The sequence below is a fragment of the Myotis nattereri genome (genome assembly GCF_964212035.1).
Source record: "Myotis nattereri genome assembly, chromosome: 12".
Lineage (NCBI taxonomy): Eukaryota > Metazoa > Chordata > Mammalia > Chiroptera > Vespertilionidae > Myotis > Myotis nattereri.
The window spans coordinates 40,723,645-40,736,250 of NC_138087.1; the positions used below are offsets into that span (position 1 = coordinate 40,723,645).

The 12,606-nt window shown below is 37.3% G+C and overlaps 1 protein-coding gene across 1 annotated transcript in view; it reads right to left on the reverse strand.

Annotated features, from left to right (window-relative positions):
* The window catches only part of TRPM3 (transient receptor potential cation channel subfamily M member 3), a 441,698-nt gene that overhangs the window by 297,167 nt on the left and 131,925 nt on the right, over positions 1-12,606 (reverse strand). The window lies entirely within an intron of this gene.

Consider the following 12,606-nt stretch of genomic DNA (forward strand, 5'->3'; position numbering starts at 1 on the left):
CCTTTCTTAGAAATGTGAGCTCCAGTAAGTCCTGAAAAATATAGTTGCTCTACATTTTTCAAATAAATGAACTCAAATCTATTAAATATTGGCTTTCTCATTTTACAATAACCAAAATATTACTACCATCTCCCCTTCTAGATTGATGTGATGCTTCAAGGAAATCATGTCCACTATTGTAGATAATATTTCTAGTGAAATGCCTAGAAATGTTATTCTTATTACTATAAAACAAAACAGAAAGACACCTACCTAACACAAAATGTTTCTCCAAATAGCTCCTGGATTAAAATTTTCAACATTAGGTGTCCTCATTTGACTTTTGGCCGACTATTGTTAAAATGTAAATTGCTTACCTTGGTGGAATAATATTAATTAGATGAGATTTTGTCATTTAGCAACCACTAGCCACCCTAAAATATAGAACAAGTAAATTCTGAATTACATTTAAAATTGAGAGGTTCTGTACTATTCATGTGGGGCAGACCAGGTTAGTTAGAAAAACTGGTTAGAAGTGTACAAAGGAAGATAGACACAGAGCAGGGAAGTGAGGACACTGAATGTTTGAAACCAGAAAAGGGAGAGAGAAGTTTGTGAATGACAAACTTCGCTGACCCTGAACTGGGAAGATCTGGGGTTAACTCTGGTCAGTAAAGTGAAGCAGTCATGCTTTTAGTCAGCATTAGTTAAGTACCTTGTGAGCTAGACAGCTGTCATATATTATACCACTTAATCCTTAGAGCAACTCTTGATGTATTATTATCCGGATTTGATCAGAGGGAGAAAGGTAATTCATAGGTGTTAAGTTCCTAGGGAAGCATCACAGCATAATGATAAGGACACTGAGTCCATAGAGAGGCAGGTGAGTTAGAAACGCTGTTACAACAGGGACCAGCCATGCGACCTCCGGCAGTTACATACATCTCCATGCATCAGCTTCAGGGATGATAAAATAGGGATGATAAAACTGTAACTGTCCTTCAGGGTTGTTAGGATGATTAAATGAATAACTATCTACAAAGTGCTCAGAATACTGGCATAAAGTGGAAACTAATCACAGATAAGGATACTACACAGCGATAGGGGGAACCAGAATTTTTAAAGCTATGAAAAGTTTATATATATCTTGATATATTTCCACACACTGAACACACTCATATAACCAGCATCCAGACAATGAAACAGAATTTTACCAGTACCTAGAAGCTCCCCTCATACCCACTTCCAGTCATATCCTCACCCCCTCCGAAAAGTCTGACTTCTAACAATAGAATATAGCCTTTTCAGCTTTTGTAATTTATATAAAAGGAATCATACAATCTAGAACTTTTTGTATCTGGCCTCTTTCACTCAACATTACCTCTATGAAATTTACTTATGTTGCTGTGTGTAGATAAAAATCTTTATTCTCACTGTTGTTGGGTATGCCATTTGTAAATCTACCACAATTTATATATTCTATCTACTGCTGAGAGGCATTTGAGTAGTTCCTAGATTTAAGCTTTTAACAATAGTACTGCTATAAACATTCAGCCAACACTGTTGGTGAGCATGTATACTCATTTTTATTCGGTATATACCTACAAGTGGAATTTCTGGCTCATCAGGTATGAATATAGTCGATTTTAGAATATAGCATAAAATAGAAAACAGTTGTATAATAAATACTCTCATTGGTAGAGTATGGGGATTTCACTTTTTGTGTCTTTTTCACTGTTTTGGAGGTTATAGAATGATATTTCACTGTGGTTTTATTGTGCATTTTCTTGACAATTAATTAAATTGACCTCCTGTTTATTGGGCATCTGGTATCTTCTTCGGTAAAGTAACACCAATATTTTTTCTAGCTCAAAAGTGTCCTCTCTCTCTCTCTCTCTCTCTCTCTCTCTCTCTCTCTCTCTATATATATATATATATATATATATATATATATATATATCCTCACTTTAAAAACAAAAACAAACCCACAAAAAACTGCCTTTCCCAAAAGCTTTTCACAGTATTGCAAGTCCTAACTTAGAAACCAAAGGTATTCTCTATTTTTATTTGTATACACTGTTTTTCTTTTGTAATTTAGAGAATTATCATCTTGTAATGGAGGGGACAAAGGGGGTCTTACATAAAGAACATTTTTGTTCTCCCTTTTGTTGCCATTCAAAGTGAGATTAAAAACTTATCTTGGATCCCCAGGCCAGCTCAGAGCTCAGCGATGGAGGAGGGGAAACAATGAAGAAAGCTGACCTACTTCTGGAGGCTCCATGACACCATTTACAGTGACTGCAGGTGCTTTCAAGGCATTTAGATCTGACACTCAGCCAGGTGTGTGTGTGGGGAGGGAGAGGGGGAAGAAGGCTGGGTATATGTGTGAGAATAATGACGATACAGAAAGTCTGTGAGTATTCTATATTGGAAAACATAACGTAGTTTTGACTTTTAAGTTTTACTTGCACTGTTAACACATACGGATGTACCTGTTTTCTGTACTTCCTCCAAAACTTTTTGCAGTGAAGCTAAGTAGGAAAAGTTACTATTATAAGATATATCACTTGTAAAACACTAAGTTGTTCCTGCTTTTCTATTTATGAGGGTTCACAGGAATACCACCCAATCCCTTAACATAACTTAAATTTATAAACAACAGAATTTTTATCATTCAGGATACAAATTTTAACTTTTAAATTTTTTCTTGCCTTTCTGGTAGAACACTAAACTTTTCATCGTTCCCATAAAAAGAGTTGCAGGTACGAATATATCTTTTTGGCTTATGTTCAAAACACACAGCTTTTCTTCCCCTGGACTTGAAAGGTTCTCAAATATAAATTTTTAAAAATTATTTTTTTCATTTGGGAAAGTTGAGTAGGAAGATACAGTTTGAATCATCTGTGCCGATTTGAACATTGCTGAAAACAAAATATATTTTAAAGGTTCTAACTCTAGGCAGTCAGCCCTATTCTGATCTTTCCTTGTCTTCCTCTCTATTGACGCACTAAGCTTTAAAAACAAAGAGCCCCTTGATGACTACCATGTTTTTGGAGGCTAACATGTCCTCTGGTTTGTTACATCTATAAGAATTTAACCTACAGCGTCTGGGCTGTAGGTTAAAGATTAATGAATCTATTCACAATTGGAGAGACTGTCTTCCGAAACATGGCTTGGGTAGTAGAAAGCCTATTAAACAAACCTCACCATCATTAGGAATTTAGAATCAGCAAACAGAATTTCCACTGCTCACAGCATCTGGTATTCTGGCCACTATTCACAGTTGGTGGCCAACCCCCAAAGCAGTCTCTGCCCCTGGTGCACTCCCAGCATAACGCTGGGCCTGGAATCACCTGGACAGATGTTCCTGAACTACTGAAGCTGTTTGTTCTATTGCCTAGAGTAGGAATTGATGCAGGAGGATGCTAACAGTTTTGCTCCACAGGTTTGGTTATATTGCATTCTTACTACAGACAGGCCTGCTGTTATGCTGATGCTGGAAATTTTCTCTACATTGTATTGCTAGGGAGGGAGAGTGTAATGTCCTCAGCTTAAATTTTCATGACATCTCCTTGACTCAGCAATTATAGCTACGTTTGTTTGTTCATTCAAATACCTACTACAGGCTGAGCCCTGGGGAAATCATGCCCTATAAAATAGACATAGTCTATGGATTCATGGAGCTCATAGGCCAGAGGTGAAGGAGGTGGCAAGAAATAGGTAGATTATCAGATGTACATTTTAACAGAACTTTAGTGCTTTAAAGGAAAATATGCAGTGATAGTGAATACTAAAGCTGGGGATCTAGTTAGAATAGATAGAGTGGTCAGGGAAGGGCTTTCTGACTTTGCAGAACTGATAAGAACTACATGTAGCAGAAGCATAGCATTCAAAGGGAAGAGAACAACAAGATGAAAATGGGGATTTATCATAACACTATAACTGGACAGCGCACAAAATGATTGCACAGAGCTATTTAACATGGTGTTGTTTATCATACTGAAAAGCTGAAAAAAATAGCCTACATGTCTAACAATAGGGGGTTGTTAAATAAATTAAGATTCACGCTTACAATTTAAAAGTGTGCACTTATTAAAAATAAGATTGAAAATGGATGGTAGTAATGTCTAGTGGTTCTGAATATAGATTCTGGAGCAAAACTGTTTAGGCTTATACTGAGGTTCAGCCACTTTGTAGCTGTGTGAACTTGGGCAAACTGTGTACCATCTCTTTGCTTTAGTTATTTTGTCTGTAAAATGAAGATAATAAAGGAGAGGGCTATTTTGAGATTTACATGAATTAATATATGTAAAGGACTAGGAAAAGGTTCTTTGTTGATGTAGTATTGTTGTCATTATCATCTATATTTGTTGGCTGAGAAAGCTGGCCAATGTGAATTCTAAAATGTAGGCAATACAACTATACCAATAGGATGTCTAACATATCTTTAAAAAGTCCTCCTACATAAAAATGACAAAATATAAGAGAGAGTTTTAATGGTGGTTATATTTGGCTGATGATTTTCATTTCCTTTTTATTTTCTGTATTGTTTGCATTACATTTCTACAATTAGTATTACTTTTATAGTCAAGTAACTAATACAGCAATTTCCCTTTTATAAAAGCACATTTCTGTGCTTCCATTCCTAAAGTCTTCCAGTGAAGTGAGTTCAAAGCCTATTTTTACAGAAAGCATATTACACAGAATATAGTGGCAGTAGCATAAGGTCATTTTTTTTCATGGATTCTCCTCTTAACTGTTTCATTCAACATTAAAAAGGGCTTTTTTTTAGGCTGAGAGAGAGGAAGGGAGAAGGAAAGAGAGATAGAAACTTCAATGATGAGAGAGAATCATTGATCAGCTGCCTCCTGCATACCCCCACTCAGGCATATGCTCTTACTAGTAATTGAACTGTGACCTCCTGGTTCATGGGTCAATACTCAATCACTGACCCACACCAGCCAGGCCCACAAGAATTTTTAAAACATGTAATATTCTACTCAACCAGGAGCACTGACCTCTTTTCCCTTAGATTGTTAAAAAAAAAAAAGACAACAGCCAATATAACAATAGTTGTCCAGTGTGAATGAGTCAAAATTATACTTATTTTTTGTCAGACCCACAACAAATACATTTTTTGTGTGCCACAGAATTTTAGTAATTAGTTTATGTGAGCCATGGATGGAAAGATTGACAATTGCTGTTCTAAGTAATGTTGCTGTGTGTGGACAGCACGGGGATGTCCACAGGGCTGCAGCTTAGAGTAGGGGGAGGAAGTGAGACAGAAGATGTTGGAGAGGCTGATTTTCTGGAAGGACTTCTCTGTCATGTCCGGGGTGTTGAACTTAATCCTGAAGAGAATGAATGGGGAACCAATGAAGAACTTTAAGAAGATAAGTGATAATGATGTGATGTGTACTCAAATGAGTTATTAAAAAGAATGATACAGGTTTCGGGAAGAAATTCAACATTCTTTCATTTCATGGTAGGAATCCTCTCTTGCATCTGAGACATGGGGGTCACCGCCTGGCCAAGCTAGGGTGGAGCCATAGGGCAAACTGACTTCTATGACAGAGTCCATATGAAACTTGGAAGCTCCTCGAATGTTAATTTGGCACTGCAGTTTTGAAGAATGCTAAAGAAACTCATTTCGGCATGACTGATAAGATGTTCATATCTTGTTTACTGAGATTTAAAGATAAAAAAAGAGATTTGAAAAACTCCTGGTGTGGTATGATTTTTCTCTTAAATTGAGATGGCAAAGTCTATATGGTATTGCAATTTCAAGCAAAACCCTCTGAAGCTGCCTCATTTAAACAACTTAGGAAGCATATAAGTAGCAAAATGGCTTTCTTTCTAAGTAATGCCACAGTATACACGCAGTTAAGCTCAGAGCAAAACATGACTTGTGGCCTCAAAAACCGTTCCACAGAAGTCTTCATTTGCTCTTAATAAAGAGCTGTCACAAGCTCACAGTATTATTTTTCAAGTGGCTATAGGACATTTTTTGTTGACCTGTCATAAAAGGATGGGCAAACCTTCACAATATTTGCATGGATTTAATTGTGTGCTGCTCACAGAAGCACAACAGAAGAAGTAAGGTGGTTGAGAACAAATAAAATTGAGACCACCTAGTATTACGTGGATTACATGGGAATCCTTAGGAAAATGCATTTCTTTTAAGGAACAAGATAATTCGAGTTGAGGCAATGAGCATGGAGGTCACGCTACAGTTAATGGGCAGACAGGTGACCAGGCACATGGAATTAACCACGATGAAGAGAAGAGGAGAAGGCTAACACCATGACCTTATGAATTCACTGAAATTAAGAATATGAAAAGGCCTATTAAATTTTATCCAACCTCCCCACTGCATCAAAGTCTTTTCTTGCAGCACATCTAACCCCTAGTTTTATTTAATTTGTTCTTCAATTATTCAGCCTTCAAGGTTTCCTTCAATATATAAGAAAATATTCTGATTCAATCAACTTAACTTGTGGGAAACAATTGATAGATTTTGCATTTTAGGATTCAGCCCTTCATAGATGTTTAATTAATAATGATGTTTCAATGGGAGAATATGTAGAATGTTAACAAATAATGATGATAAACTTCTTGAGCAATTTTCATTTCCATATAAGTCTAAATCAGAAAACCATATGACCCAAATAATTAAAAAAATATAGTATTGTGAGAGAACTCTGTTATCCTGTAAGTAATAAAATTATGGATTAGAGAAGCTTGTTATAAATGTCGACGTATATATTATGTATGTAAAAGTTCAAGAGAAAAATAGGTACAACACTAGGAAGTAAATCAACTCTATTAAAATATAACAATATTCAATTTACTTTGATTCTATTGTATTGCTAGCTCTTCCTCACTAAACACACTCTAGAAATCAGACAAATTGTATCATTACAATCTTTTTAGAATTTCAGAAACAGGACAGAACATAAGTAGTATTGTTTGCATAACTCAGGGGCAGTGAAGCTTATTGGTAATATTTCTGCTACAGTCTGTTCTTATGTCTCTGAAGTAACTTTCAAGAAAATAGAGATTTTGCAGAGCAAAAGGAATTTCTTCTGGAAAGCCTGCTTGTTGTTTTCCTGCATCCTATTATCGTTCTACATGACAAGTGTTTTGGTAATGAGAATGGAATTCTATTTAAACAAACCAACCTACTAATAAACATTCAAATGAGCCGTCACTTGTTTCACTCCATTTCAGCCTTCTGGAATTTCTGATCAGTTCAAAAAAAGCTTTACTCTAAACCCCAAGGCAGACTCTGTCCTAAAAATGACTGCTCCCGGGCAGACCAAAATGTTCAAGGTCATGAGGTTCCCTAGTATCCAGGATCCAAGAAGGCTTGATTCTACCTCCAGAAAACAAATGCAATGCCGGGAACAGAAAAGCACCATCCTCCTAACCATCAATGAGCCTAAATTTCTTCCTTAAAAGATTTGCTTACTGTCTTTCAACTAAGACTTTAATCTCTGATGAACTTGTGGCACTCATAAAAGCATATTTTTCTTTAGTAGCAAACTTTTATTGCTATCTTACAGCCTGAACCTGTAGAAAGGGTCTATAGGTCTTGCTCCTATAACTGCAGTTATGTTTAATTCCTAAATGTCATGCTAGGACTTTTTTTAATGTGGAATTCATAATATAGCTCTAACTAGGGACTTTCGTAATGGCCTAAAAGACTCTTGCTAGTGAGATTTCACAGAAATTAAATGAACAATTCCTAATGATTGCTCACATTACACAAGCAGAAGAGTTGACATTAGGATAAAGATAATAAAGAAAATGTAAATTATAATGCTCATTTCACACACACTGATTATCAGATTGTTTTGAACTCCTCTCATATATCAGCTTTGTGATAGGCACTAGGAATTTGAACATGAATAAGACATGGCCAATTTCTGGAGATGCTTAAAATCTATTCTCTTTAAGGTTACGTAGAAATTCATCTGGAAGACTGAATAAGGAGTGAGGAGGAAAAGGGAGAGAGCTGAGTCCATGCAGGGAGCGTCAGTGTTGGGGAAAATGACAGTAGCTCCCTGAGGTGATAATGAAGAAAGCCTCTGGTAGATCACTGGAGGTGAGTCTGTAACCAGTTGCCTAGTAGAACCATGAGGAAAACTTTGGACTTTACCCAGAAAGTAAGTATGGGTGAACCATTAAAGGAACTTTCAAGCCAGGAAGTGACAAATGATAACACATTCACACCATTTTTTTTTTTTTCCTGCAACTTTGCCAAGTGCTGGAAAATGATTTCTCTACTGACCCAAATAACATGAAAACAGCCTCAAAGTTAGGTGCTTCTTTTCTGGTGAAGAGGGTATAGTGGCAAAATTTGAATGGGGATCTATAGCTGTAGGGCCCAAAATGCTTCATGCTTCATTGCTACTCAGTAGAACTTACAAAGCACAAATAAAAAAACAACAGCGGTTCTCAACCTGTGGGTCTCGACCCCTTTGGGGGTCGAAGGACCCTTTCACAGGGGTGGCCTAAGACCATCAGAACACACATATATAATTACATACTGTTTTTGTGATTAATCACTATGCTTTAATTATGTTCAATTTGTAACAATAAAATTGGGGGTCACCACAACATGAGGAACTGTATTAAAGGGTCGTGGCATTAGGAAGGTTGAGAACCACTGGTTTAGGACCTACCCCACCATTCTCTTTTATTTGCCCATGGTGAGGCGTTTGCCTGAGAATGTTTCATGTAATGGTCTTTCTCTTTCAAAGTGTTTCCACTTCTCAGGGTCACCTAAGCAGGTGAGGTTCTGTTGAGAAGCTATTGTGTTAGCACCTGTGACAGAGGCATGGTGTCTGCAGACATTCTTTCAAAGTGAAACCTATATCAGAATGAACCAGTCAGCCCTGTAGAAGATTATTGTGGGAATCTTCTAGTCTCAAAACAAACAAAACCCAGAAAAACACACACAAAAAAACAACAAAAAACAAACCTCAGTTAAAGTAAGAATATGATATCATGTCCAGAAAGAATCTGAAATTGTCAAGCTTTTTAAAATTGTTTCTCATGAGCACATGCAGACTATCTTTAGAAACAGAAAATCTATTTTTTTTAGAATCCTGATTATGCGTGCCGTTTTCCAAACCCCTCTCAGCAGCATGAGAATGGGCCTTGGGTCTAGAGTACTTTCTTATCAAAAGGAAAATGAGAAGTGCCCATAGCCTGTGGAGGACTTACAACCTTGTGTGGGAAATGTCTTTGTTTCAGGCTCAATGTGTCCTCCTCTGTTCCGATAAGTGTATGCTTCGTATGGCAACTGGCCAACTCCACTGCTGTATCTGTCCCTCGTCGGGACGGGATGGGATCCTTTGTTCTGTGGCACAACTGGAGTGCATGCAGGCCAGCATGTGGCCGCTGGCCATGGCGACTGGCACCTATTACTGAGGCTGGTCTTGCTGTTTCTTCTCTATGTGAGTAAAGTGCTATTCCATCCAGTGCTTGACCACACTGTCTTTTCCTTGGTGACTCCAATACCAAGATACAGTGGGCCGCAGTATGCAGACTTCTCTTAATCATAGGCAATATATGCTCAATGCTCAACACTGATTTTATGCTAATAGTTTTAGGATATATTTTGTAGGCAACAATAATGGCACTATTCAAAACAAAGTAAGATTACTACAGAATTTGGCTAAGAACCCAAGACCTTAGGTCATAAATTGGCCATTGCTCTTCACCAAATCTGAAAGGAAATCGTACATATAGCCCCTAAACTCCAATGCAGAACTCTCCGGTGAACTGGGAGGGGGCCCAGGTAGAACCCTTCTGGCCTAAAACGGTCCATTGAAAAAGATCTAGAGCCAGAGCCAACTGAGGGGCCACGGTGGCCAAGCCCAAATCTCAGATCTCAGCATGCTACTCCAAGGCTCTCATCCAGAGCCAGCTGAGAGCTCAAAGAGGAAGTTTGAGGAAACAATCTTTCCTGCAATGCCTTCTACATAGGTCTTCTGAGGCCAGGGCTTCAGGAACGTCCCTGAAGAAATAGCATCCCCCAAAAGAAATACAAGTAAAAGACTACATTTCTTCCAGAAGGAAGTGAACCACTTCCACTCTGGGTACAAAAGTCAGAAGGGAGCAGAAGGAACCCTAAGAAAACAAAATGAGCTACTCCTGCCTAGTATATTACAAGGAAATCCATGTAAAAAGAGAGACTGTGATGGTCCCTCTTCCCCCTTCCTTCTCGGCTGTGGACAGTGAAACACTTCATCACTCCTATAACTCACTGACCAACATAATATCCGTAAGCATGTCCACAAGGCCTCTTTGGTGACAGAGTGAAATGCCTTGATCTTGACCCATTTTTTTTTGTTTGTTTTTTTAAGGCTAAGATGTGTGTAGAGCAGAAATTTTCAACCTTTTTCATTTTATGGTACACATCAACTAATTACTAAAATTCTGTGGCACACCAAAAAAATATATTTTTGTCAATCTGACATAAATAGGTACAATTTTGATTCATTCACACCAGATGGCTATTGTTGGGTTGGCTGTTGTCATTGTTTAATTTGACAATCTAAGGGAAAAGCGGTCAACGTCCCTGACTAAATAGTCAGGTGTTACATGTTTTAAAAATTTCTGTGCACACTGGTTGAAAATGAGGATTTCCAACTGCCTTCCACTAGGACCCCCTAAATTGCAGGAACATATTTTTTAAGACTGATCTTTATATTATTATCAATAGTGATTAAAGGGCAAATCTACTTTTGACATGTACCTTTTATGCATTTTTAAGGTCTTATTTATTAATGTTGCAACTCCTAATCACTGAGATTTTTGAACTGTGGAAATAGGATAACATATCAGAATATAGGAATAAAGTCTCATTTCCCACGCTCAAATACCTCTGATTTAACATTTGGAATCCTCGGGTTGTAACATTAGTGTTTTCATACAGAAAGGGTTCTGAAGAGCAGTAATGTGTCAGTTGGTCTCTTGTCAACTATGCATCATTCCTCATCCTTGGCGAGAAGCCTGGGACTCCACTTCCTGGGACCCCTTGCCAGCGAGGTTCCAACAGGAATGATGTCAATGGAAATTACTTGCAGGAAAAATGAGCACAGAAGAGAAGCAGCCAGGTGAACACTGACAGATGCCTATGGAGACTTTGCCATGGGCTGTCTAGATAAGCACCTGTGAGTCACTTGGAAGTTGTAGACAAGATCATCAATAGTTTCTCTGTGTTTCCTGTACTTCCAACCTTCCTGAAAATCAGCAGTATTTTTCCTGGACCTTTACTTCTGCAGCCCTCCCAACAGTTATATCAGCCTCTGATTCCCTGTATTATATTCTTTTCTGCTCAAGGTACTTAGAGTGGCTGAAAACAAATGAGGATCACATTTCTCCTTTACCTGTGCAATACCCCTCTGCCTTTAGCTAACACAACTTTTTTAAACAGCAAGGAGCTAGTCTTTTTTTTAGAGGCTGCTTCTGTGTTATAGAAGAGATTACAGAAAGATTGAAGATTCGTTTTCAGCCTTATTTAGTTCCCTTGTCTCATCCAATTATTTTTATTCTTATTTATACTTCATACTTCTGTCTTTGGATATTCTCGACTATTCCACATGGATGTATAATGATAATTGAAGTAGCAGTTAACATTTCTAGTTCGTAATATTTTATCAATTTGTATATATCACACTTGATCTTCACATTTTATAACTTGAATGGTTTGGCATTAGATTTCCTCATTTTATATATGGGAAATTTGAGACCCAGAGAGGTTAAGTGATTTATTTGAGGTCACATAGAAAATTGGGGAATGTGCTAGGACTGGAATCCAAGATTTTTGACCATTGCTATTCCAGGATGTCTGACAGCATGCTACTCTCTCATCAAGTACGATGGCAACTCTCTACAAGTATATTTCCAGATCTGGGAATCTTTTCTATAGGATAAGCCCCATTAATTGAGTCACCATGGCTATTCTGCGAATAGAATCCAAGTCTTAATCAATGCTTTGAATCCCATTCTTCAAATTAATATAACAAGCTCAATGGGTAACTGCAAAATCATTGGATGGGGCAACTCTATGATTATTATTTGGTATCTAATATATTTGGTATACTGGAAAAGTATAATAGTAATGGGAGTGACAATATATCACTATCTCTGATGGCCTATCTGTGGACAATACCAATTAGTCAGTGGTATTAATACTTACTAAATGAGTTTTCATATCAGAGGAACTCCCAAGATTCTAATTGAACTAGTTGGCAGTGTCATTTGAAGGGCACCGGACTAAGAAGCAGAAGAGCATAAATGTTTGCTTACACAAAGATATGCTTTTTAGAATAAAGATATAGGAACTGGGCAATGTTGAGAGTAACAGATCATAGGCTATGCTTCATATATGAGTAAATGAAGAATTTGGATACCTCTTAGGATTAATATTTTTAATGATGTAAATAAATATAGCCAAGACTTTACTAAGAGAAATGCCCATTTTAACCCCAGAAAGCATTGGTTTCTATTAATTCAACAGTTTCACGTAAGGGTAGTAAATTTTAAGTAGGAAAAAATATAAGGAAAAATGTAAAATTTCAATAGACCAGCAAAGCAAATAGATTAGCTGTA